Genomic DNA, 11,438 nt, shown 5'->3' with positions numbered 1-11,438 from the left:
TTCTTTGGAGAAACTGTTCAAATGAGGTAAACATGGTGTTCAGGTAAATGAAATAAAGAATTCAGTAACATTCATAGATTATGTTTATTTGAAAGTGCTCATTCTTTGGACATACTGTTCAGATGAGGTAAACATGCTGTTTAGGTAAAGGAAATAAATAATTCAGTAACAATCATAGATTATATTTGTTTGAAAGTATGGCCTTAGTGCAGTCTCAATATGTTTGAGGATTTAGTTAGTTTTTGAATTCCCATACAAGAATGTATTTGAAAGATTTAGGTGAATATGGCAACACATATTAATAAACATCTCCAGGGTTTTCCTGCTAAATTTCACATTTGTCCACTGAATGAAAGGAAAATATGTATTCATCAAGAAACCTCCACAGAGAAACAAAGTGCCTCAACAATCTTCTTGAAAGAGTTTGTGATGCAATAAACTGCTCTACAACAATCTTCTTGAAAAAGATTGTTATGCAAAAATTTTACAGAACTCATATAGATCTATCCTAAACGATATTAATACCTGGCATTTTCTCAATGCTTAATCCATATCTATTGACAGCCACTTGGGATGAAGTTGATAAACCACTGATCTGCAACCATGATGATAAACTGTAATGTCCTCTTATAGACATTATATTTTCTGATGATGTACTTCCGCTCTGTAAGAAATCTGAATAGATACCCAATCTGATAAAGAAAATGTCTCCCCAAACTCGATTTTTATGTTTATAACTACATTTGGCACTGCACCATATCAAAATCAAATTACGAAAATACCCATCACTAAATTATAAAACAGAGGCGTATGACACCTATTTTCTGTTTCCAATCTGCATAGAATGAAATGCTAGCATCCTATTGCAGAGAGATTGTTGTTCTATTTTTCATGTTATTTGCAATCCTATCCACAGAAATACATTGATGGGAGAGAACATGGCCTGTTTGCAATACATGGTTGGCTACTGCAACATTTTGAACCCATTTGTGCTGCTCAGTTATGTAAGGGATTAGGACCCGTAGGAACCCTTCTTTTTTCATCTCCAAATCTGCCATCCACTTTATCTGGTGCATGTTTGCATGGCGGATGAGAACAATATTGCTTTGAACCAGAAGATGCTTGAGGGGCCTGAAAGTTATTGTAGGCTTTATTGCTACGCACTGCTTCCACAGAATTAGGTGATAAGGCCACCAAAACATACAGGACAGTAATCAAATAAAGTACAGCCCCTATCTTGTAGTAATTACATCCATCAGCCATCAGAGAGAAATCTGAATCAAATCAAATTTGCTTAGTACACTTAGAATTCCAATCTTTTAGATAATAAATCACAGCATTAACTGGGAATGGCTTTTATTTTATTTTACTACAGAACTTTATGAAGAGAAGGATAGGCCTTTAGAATTATTTTAACTACATGCATAAATACCAGTCTATCTGTCCTACAATGCCCACTGAATCAACTCACCTAGTACATTTGACGATTTCTTCCTGCTTTTATGGATGGAAGGCGCATGGCAGCTTGCATGAAAAACAAACATATTTGAAAAATAAAATGCACCGTGGCGGAGCGATGGCGTATTATTGGAGCGTTCCTATTCAAATCTTCTCTGCGACGAGAACGCCGACCACCGCCTACTGGCGTTGACAACACAACACCAAACCCTAGAAATATATTAATTGAAGTTACGTAATAAAGTTCTATATAGGCCCCTCACTTAAATTAATTTTTCCTTTGTTACGTCTGTACAGAGAGCAAGTAGAAAAAGACATGACAAGCATGCCCTTCAAGCTGGCTCCTTGTTATTGACTTACACGTACACGCTTCTATAGCATTAAGCAGCATGCCAACTAGCAGTCCACGTCATTGAGCTCATCAAGGACCACATCCACGTCATTCTGATCACCATTGTGCACGTCAACATGATCTGGAATCTTGATTCTGTCTTCCCTTCCATATCTATTTATCTAACTTTGAAATCTTCATGTCTAATGTTTCAAATCTCCTTAGCTGTTTGAAGACCCAGTGGAAGTTCCATTCCATTAACAACTGTTTTCAACTTTATAATTGAGGTAGCTATCAGCGCTGGTCATCTCACATTATTCAATTCGTTGTAGAGAAAATGAATTGTATTACGTATACCAATTGAATATGGGATTTTGCCATCTCACATTATTCAATTCATTGTAGCGAAAATGGATTGTATTTACGTATACCAATTGAATATAGGATTTCCATAAAGCTTAAAAGAGAAGATTCAAGACATCTCCTTAAAATAGGAGCTCCGAGGCCATTTTCAATTTTGCACATAAATCACCCATGAAAAGAACGAGATTAGGTGTAAAATTGCATGGTTAATATATTCAAAATATTATATAAATTAAATAAAATATTAAAAAGTAACGATAATTATAAATATATTATTATAGAAAAATGTTTTAAAAATATAAAAGACTTTCGTATAGGTTGTTAGGGAAGGGATTGGAGCCATGCCTGGAAAATCAATTGCCACAATTTTTATTCTCTTTGGTTGTCGGTGATCAAGGTGGATATCAATGTTCACCTAATTATTTCAATGGTCACCTAATTATTTCACTAGCACACAAAGCAATTTTTAGGTCTTTAATTTCATAAGCCATTTTAATGTTCTAAATAACATTTTATGGAAAAACAGGTGACATTAGTCATAAATTGCCAATGAAAGTTGGAAAATGTACTCTTTAGAAACACATTTCCAATGGGTTATTTTACACATCAACAAAGATGGTATGCCAAAGTTACAACCCGAGGAAGTTGGTGTCCCAACTTACCCCATCAACGCCCATAACCCTTTCACACTTCATCTCCTAGGGTTAAGCTTTTCGACGTTACGATTGTTATTTCTTCTTCTTGATAAAAAGGCCTATGAGCCTTATTGTAACACAAATCAAGAGGGTGTGTAGCAATGACATTTATTTTCAAAGGTAAACTACCATCGTTCGAGCTAGTTTTGATTTCATTCTGCATGTATATAGTTTTAGCACTTTCCATTTATTAACAAAATCATGTTTCACTGTATATATTTTTATGTTATAAATATGTATTTCATTTCATTCCTTTCATAAATTTAGATCATGAGGTAACATATGGAGGTTCGCTATTCTTTTACAACATGCAAATAATTATGGCTATGGTTGCAAACGATAAGGAAATAATTTCCATTATAATTCTTAGAGATCATGAAACTTCCTTCCTATTTTTCTAGTCTTAGATGCTTTGATGGTAGTCCCTGCTATGGATGATCACTTAGAAAAATGAAAAAATGATAGGCTAGTCCATTTTCATTAGCCTTTTTAGCCACTACCAACCTCACCTAATGAATAATGTAATCATTTGGTGTCTTTTAACCTCCATTTAGGCCATCTTTTTTTTTCCTCTTTTTTTGGAGTCACGGTCATGAATTCCCTTCCTCTAGAGGGCATTTAAAGCCATTGACCTTTGTTCCTTTAGAAAGAATTGATCCTCAGTCATAGTAGCATAGTTTGGGCTTTGACCTAGGTCCTAGTGTTGGTGATTGATTATCTAGGGTTTGTTGGTAAGTGTACTTTCACTTGTGAATTTCAACCTTTCATTTTTGCATTTCTCAAGCAAAGTGTCATTTCCCATGGTGGTTCAAGTCATAATAGTTGTAATAATGGTTGGTAGGGACAATGAAGTTAGCTTCTATCTAGTGCTTAGTAGCGTGTTGAATCATTTGATTTGACCTTTTCGGTGTAGATTCTAACTACAATTTGGGTCAAATTGAATAAACAAAGGTAGAAGCAAATTTGGAGTGAGGGTTTATTCTAAAGGATCACATTTTTGAAGAGTTGGGACCATGGATTATACACACTAGTAATATAAGGAGGAAAAACACCAAGTATCATAAAATGGTGGATTTTTTGTGGCAAATAAAAGGTATTATTAAAAAGGTATTAGTGGAGTGAAGTGAAGTATGTCACTAGATTTTTCTTCAATTGAATGAGATGTAGCATCATATCAAGGTGATTGACAACAAGGTTCTAAACCTAGCCAAGATGACACTAGTCTAAAGTTTGAAAAAAAAATAATTAAAACCTAAAAGAAATGCTACTAATAACACTATCAATTTACCATTTAACTAATCATTAATTTGTATATGTTATTAAATTTTTTAATAAATTGAATTTATCTCTAATGAAAAAGAAAAATAATAGGGACAATGAAGGTAGCTTATGTCGAGTGCTTAGCAAAGTGTTGAATCTTTTGATTTGGCCTTTTCGGTGTAGATTCTAACTACAATTTGGGTCAAATTGAATAAAAAAGGTAGAGGAAAAATTGGAGTGAGGGTTTATTCTGAAGGATCACATTTTTGAAGAGTTGGGACCATGGATTATACACACTAGTAATATGAGGAGGAAAAACACCAAGTATCATAAAATGATGGATTTTTTGTGGCAAATAAAAGGTATTATTAAAAAGGTATTAGTAGAGTGAAGTGAAGTATGACACTAGATTTTTCTTCAATTGAATGAGATGTAACATCATGTCAAGGTGATTGACAACAAAGTTCTAAACCTAGCCAAGACGACACTAGTCTAAAGTTTGAAAAAAAAATAAATTAAAACCTAATAGAAATGCGACTAATAACACTATCAATTTACCATTTGACTAATCATTAATTTGTATATGTTATTAAGTTTTTTAATAAATTGAATTTATCTCTAATAAAAAAGAAAAATAATTATTATCTTCTTCAAATTATATCTATAAACTCAAAAATCACTCAAATCATTGATAGTACAAAATACAACCAATCTATTTAAAAATCTCACACATTCAAATTTTGACAATTAATAAAATTATATGCTATTTAACAACTAATAGAATTATATGTTATTTCTACATTGAATTGATAGCTATAAAAATAACTATAAGCTAAAAAGTGCACATGTCATATAAAATTGCAAATGACTTTACACCAAAATAAATACTTAAAATTGTATTCCTTACTTTAAATGATTTCATATTGATTAGGAAAATTGCTTCCAAATTTGATTTGATTATATTTAATAAATATAAGCTTAAAAAGTACGCATGTAACATAAAATTTCATAAGACTTTATAAACTAAAAAGTGCACATGTCATATAAAATTTCAAATGAATTTACTCCAAAATAAATGCTTAAAATTATATAAAATAAAGATAATATTAATGAGAGGAGAGTTTGCTTTTAAATTTAAAAGCTACACCAATCATATAAAAGTTCAAATGACTTTACACCACAATAAAAGCTTAAAATTATATTTCCTACTTTAAAACATTCTAATGATTTCATATTGCTTGGAAACTTTGCTTCTAAATTTAGTATGATTATATTTAGTTTTAATATTCCTTTCATGTCAATGTTCTTCTATTAAAATGTAGCTAGTAACAATTATAAGCTAAATGGTGTGTATATCATATACAATTTCAAGTGACTTTACACCAAAATAAGGTCTTATAATTATATTCTCTTACTTTAAAACCTTTTGATGAATTCATATAGGTTTGAAAGTTTGTTTCTAAATTTAGTTGGATTATGTTTAGTTTTACTGTTCCATTCATGTGACCGTCCTTCTATTAAAAGGTAACTAGTTGACCCATTTCGCTCCACAATGGTCGGTCGAATGTGGGCATTCACCAAGACCTTGGCTTATGCACGCCACATACTTTTGACATGGAAATAACTGAAATCATTAAAAATATTAAAATCATTATTAGAACTTACCTGCATGGATTTACCTTTTCAAATTGTTGAAAATTGAAGGCGTTTTTAATGATCTAGGCCAAAACGGGGACCCTTCTGCTCGATGCTGATTAGCTGCGTAACTTACCGCTTACGCTTCTCAAGACGAAATACATAAACCGTGAAATATTATATAAATATAACAATATGTTTACATATCATAAAGTTTTTTAATTTAAAAGATGCAGATCATACGTTTCTTCTTATCATTACGACGAATTCCACTAATCGCGGACTCTTAGAGAATAATATTTTTACATATCTTAAAGATTTTTAATTTGAAAAACGAAGCTTATCGAGAAAGCCCAAAATATTTAATAATAATATAGCAATATTATTTTATTAATATTATACTTGTCTTTGGTCACAAGGATTGATAATGTATCTTTGGCATCGTTAAAAATAATCGTACCATTATTTAATGTTTCTTTGTACTTGGTGTGAATAAGTGACAACTCTAAATATATAATTACGCTAAGCTATAATGTGGAGGCCTATTATAGGGGTTGATATTATGATGAAAATGACATTTTGGTCAGCGTTTACGTGTTCTTTGTTTTTATAAAATTCCTACCCCTAAAACCTTAAACTTTATTTATGAATTAGTGGATGTTGAAATTTTTAATCACTCGTTTACTTTCTTTTCCTTAAAGACATCATTTATATTGAATAAACCAAAGGTTTCGGTATCGATTCATCTCTTTCCTTTGTAGTGGTGAACATCTTCATCGTACATTTGAATCTAAAGCCCTTAATTCTTGGCATCTCAAACTGAAGTGACAATTTCGAATTGTGGATGACAAATTTGTAATTTGGTAATTGAGATTGCTTGTTCTAAATGCATTCGTTTCTCATCTTAACAATATCTCTCTTTCATTTTCAATTCACTACGGAATCCAAATCTAATAATTCCATTCATTTTCTAGATGTTCTTGTCACCCACTTACCTAATGGATCTCTTATCATCAAGTCTACAGAAAACAAATGCACACTGACCATTACCTTCTCACACATCCTCACCACCACCGTTCTAAAAAATATGTTGCTCTTAAAACTCTTATCTCTCAGACCCTCAAAATTTCCACTCCCCATTTCCTATCCTTTGAAAAATCCCACTTGATTCAAGCACTCAAATTCAATCGCTTCACCTCCTCCTAGATTAATAAAGCCTTTCAAGATGCTTCTAATCCTAAATTCAAACTCTATGATTCCTCTCCCCACTCAGGCCAAGTCTCGCTTCCTTACATAAAATGAATCATTGATCTTATCGCTAATACTTTAGCTCAAAAGAATACTAAAACCATATTAAAATCCAATAAAAATATCAGGAAAGCTTTTTGTTTAGCCAAAGACAAATTTGATCCCTGGCTGAGATTTGGAATTTACCAAATTCCTTATTCATGTAGCAAACCTTCCATTGGCCAGACTATTCAACCCTGCAAAGGTCGCCTTAAAAATCACATTGCAGACACCAACCATCACATGGTAGAAAAATATGCTATCGTTGAACACTCCTTCACTTCCAAGCATCTTATTTTATTTTCTCAATAAAAAATCCTTGCCTCTGTTCCTTTCCACAATTCTTATATCATCATAGAAGCTCCTAAGATTGAGAACCACCCCAATAACTTTAATAGAAAATATGGCTATAGGCTAAACCAATCTTGGAAGCATATAATCTATCAATTCTCTCAATGATTTCTTCCCTCTCCCCAAGTTTCTACTTTTCTATTATTTATCTTGACCTGTTTGCTCCATTCCTCTCTTCCTCCTTTTCCTTGATGTCTTTCTAAATCTCTCTTACTCTTTTTTTCTTGGTTATTTTCCTTTTTTTTCCTTCATTGTTATTGTTTTCTTTCTAGATTTCTCATTCATATTTTAATTTAATAATTAATATATTAATGATTCCCCTTTCTTATTGTAGCTTTAATATCGAATCCTAATAATAATTAATGCATAGATTTCCTCTCTTTCGAAGTTTTATTCTTTGAATCTAATAATTACCTATTTTCATATTTAAGGCATTTAATTCTATTTCATTTTTATTTTGACCCTTTATTCTAATAAGCTCTAATTATTATTTTTGATCATTTATTTTGGTCATCTCTATTTATTTATTTTAATTAATTAATTATTTTTTCTCCTATCTAACAATCATCTATCGATCATTTAATTAATATATAATATTTCTCTAACAGTCACTTAGAAGAATTATTTATTGAAGGACTCTTTGGCACTCACGTATTCATCACATAGGTTACTAGTTTTTCATGATGGGTGGAGTACCACCTAAAACATTGGACATGCTAACTATTATACACAACTCTCTTCCGAAAAAAAAGAAAATATTGTCGACATGAATAACTGTGGAAATATCCAAGCAAATATAAAAAATATTTATTTTTATTTTTAATTTTTAGGTTAATGGGTGAAAATAACTATACCATAATATCATAGCTATGTTCTTGAGTATGATATTATGATAAATGGTATGTGTTTTACAAGAATTTAAAACCATCTTACATCTGTCTTAAATATGGATCTATGATGTGTGGAGAGGGATCAAGCCCATAGTTAAGATGGATCTTAGTTGGTAATCTAACATTCCATAATGGATTTCCTCAAGCCTTTAAATATGTGTCACCATAATAAATACCATGGACAAAATCATGAGTTTTCAAAACCTGCCAAAAAACCACAAACAGTAAATTATTTATTTTATTTTATTTATTTTTATTTGACTAAGTTAAAAAAATTACATAGCAAAACATTACAACATCTCTTCCATAATAAATTGGAGAACGTCTCTCAACACTATTAAAACCTTTAAATACATGTACAACAAAACTTCTTTTTCTTTTTGAGTAATGTAACTTAATATAACTATAACTATGTTATTAAAAAATCTTAAATTTTGATAAAGCTATTGAAAACACCACATTTCATAAATATGGCAAACGGACATTAACAATGAATGAATAAATTAAATAATAAATAATCATTAATAATAAATAAATTAGTTAAATAATAAATAATCATTATTATTTATTAATTTGAATTAATAATAAATTAAATAATATATAATAATTAAAAATAGTTATTATATATATGATGTAAATAAAAAAAAATTTTAATTTTTTTTGATAAACCTGATTAACTAAAAATATAATTATAAAATATTAGATGGGAGATTCCTTTTGAGATTTAAATCCAAACATCCTTTACATATTCATGATAGACATAATGCATTATAAAAAAGTATGGAAAAGATTGAAGATAATTTTTTCTCATTATTTAGGAGATTTTTTATTCATTTCCTTTTTCATTTTTCCCATCGGATTTTGAGGAAATTTTAATAATATTTTTACAAGATGCTTAGAATTTCCACGGATATTTATTTATGAAAAAATTATATTTTTTTTTTCAGTAAAGAATTTCTTTCTTCACCATAGTTAAGCACATCACAAAGATCACGGTTAATAGTTTCTTAGCACACTCCATCTTTAGTTCTTCCATAGAAAAAAATAATTTTGTTCACCAAATTTACATCAGGAAAATTTCCTCATTGGAATGATAGATCATTTCCTCAGTTAAGGACGTTCTTAGCAGAAGCATGTGCTATAGATTTACAATATGCTTTGAAACTTGTAGCGATTTAAGTGATGGTTATTTCTTTAAATTCATTTTTCTCTCTAATACGAAAAAAGAGAGGTTGTCTTCAACCTCAGATCTTGTTAGGTTCATGTTTATGAGATTCTCTTACAAGTTGTAAACATGGTAATGATAGATTTGAAAAATTATTTATTATTGAGGAAAATGAATATATCATAATATGGATGAAGAATAACGGGAATAAAATCGATAAGCAATAAAATAGAAATGAATGTGGAAATAAAACCTATAATAGAAAAATGAAAAGGAGACATCAATATACACGGTTCGCTTGATTTGGGCTACATCTGGAGAAATAGTTAATACCTACTTTTATAGTGTCCAACAAAATTAAATTGTAGGTCCCTATAATACTAGTGTATTCTCTCATTGTTATTGTCAGTGTAGCCCCCTTATTTTTATTTTTGTGCCCATGTAGTCCCCATATTGTTATTATTATTTCCCATAGAAGCCCACTATTGTTATTGTTGTTCCCTTACATTATTATCGTTATGTCGACTCTCATTATATTGTGACCCTTTGCACTCCTATATATAGAAACGAGGTTTTGTCTTTTGAATCATCCAAGAATTGTTAATTTGTGTAATGTAAAGGAGGTTTCCCCCTCAAAGGGGCTACTTTTGAAGTTGTTGATCTATATCTTCTTCTATTCTTTGATTTGGTTGCATAACATTCTGTATGAGAGCTTGGGATTCTAGGATTTTTCTTCTTCAAATAAGTTGTCTTGGAATTTTTTCTATAAAAATTTTTCTACGAGGCTTCAAAAATTCAGAGATATGATCCTGCGAAGTTACGGTTTTTGTAAGCTCCAGAATTATGTCTCAAATAGGTGACCTATGAAAAATTGCCATAAATTTCATTTCAGGTATCAGATTTGAATTCTGTAACAAGTGGTTGAAAGTGCATGGGCTTCGTACAAGTTCACTCCACAATGACATGTGGCACTTCGTACAAGTTCACTCTACTGAACTAGTCTATAATCAGGTCATCATGGAAGATCAGGCATAATGCTTTCCTGAAGACTCCAATATTGGTATGACTTGTGCGGTTGGAAAGAAGACTCAGACGGCTACACATGGTGAAATTCCAAACCTTAGAGATCGAAAATTAGAAAGATACAACTGATTCAATATTGAGCTCCTATAAAATGAAAAAATGGTGTGTAGTTTTCAAAATTTTCATAAGATTTGTTTGAAAAATTAGTTTGAAGTGATTCAAAGGTCATAGTGAAGCATAATTATCATTAATTGATGCCCTAAAGAAAGAAAATGGAAACACCTAGTAAGCAATCCGAAATATTTACCATGACAAATGAAGAAGAGGAAGAAATGCAACATGATATATCAAAATTACAAGACCAAGTGCAACAAATTTCGCTCTCACAAAAAGTAATAGAAGCTAAGATGGATGGTTTGAAGAAAGAGATGGAAGGATTGAAGGAATGTTTGAAAAAGTTGCTACAAGAAGGGCTTCATAATGGTGAAAAGGTAATAGAGGAAACTCATGATGAAAACAAAAGAAATGTTAATCATGATTTCATAGATTCTAGCGTTAGATTGAAGACCTACCATTTTCCAAAGATCAATATGAAAAAGTTTTTTTGCAAGGATCCGGTAACATTTGTACTACAGATGGAGAAATATTTACGGAGGAAATGATATCACATTGTGAGAATACAAAGAGCAACACCTTCTTTATCCAATTGATTAATCTCAAACAAAAGGTTTCAATGGTGGAGCACATTGAGGACTTCCAAAAATTGAATATAAGAGTAAATGATATTCTAGAGGAGCATAGGATTGATGTCTTCGTAGGGAATTTAAAGGATAACATCCAACATGAGGTTCACCTTTGGGAACATAATTCATTGGAGAAGGCATTCAGGTTCGAAAGAAAAATTTAAAGGAAAATTATGGCAACAAGGAAACCTACCACACACAATTATAAAGAAGGAAGTGTTGTTTCTCCTAGCCTTC

General features: G+C 31.0%; 1 long non-coding RNA gene across 1 annotated transcript; it reads right to left on the bottom strand.

Moving 5' to 3' along the window:
- Positions 1-337: 337 nt before the first annotated feature.
- Positions 338-1,960, bottom strand: LOC149150548 (uncharacterized). The gene is made up of 2 exons (XR_016262622.1): positions 1,472-1,960; positions 338-1,274 (listed from the first exon to the last, which is right to left on the bottom strand). It is a non-coding gene; the product is annotated as an uncharacterized LOC149150548 (long non-coding RNA).
- Between the last annotated feature and the right edge of the window lie 9,478 nt (positions 1,961-11,438).

The sequence above is a fragment of the Pinus tabuliformis genome, chromosome 9 (genome assembly GCF_031772625.1).
Source record: "Pinus tabuliformis cultivar Carrire ecotype Pingquan chromosome 9, CPIR1, whole genome shotgun sequence".
Classification (NCBI taxonomy): Eukaryota; Viridiplantae; Streptophyta; class Pinopsida; order Pinales; family Pinaceae; genus Pinus; species Pinus tabuliformis.
Note: the sequence above shows the minus strand (reverse complement) of the source record. Positions and strands in the feature narration are given on the sequence as shown.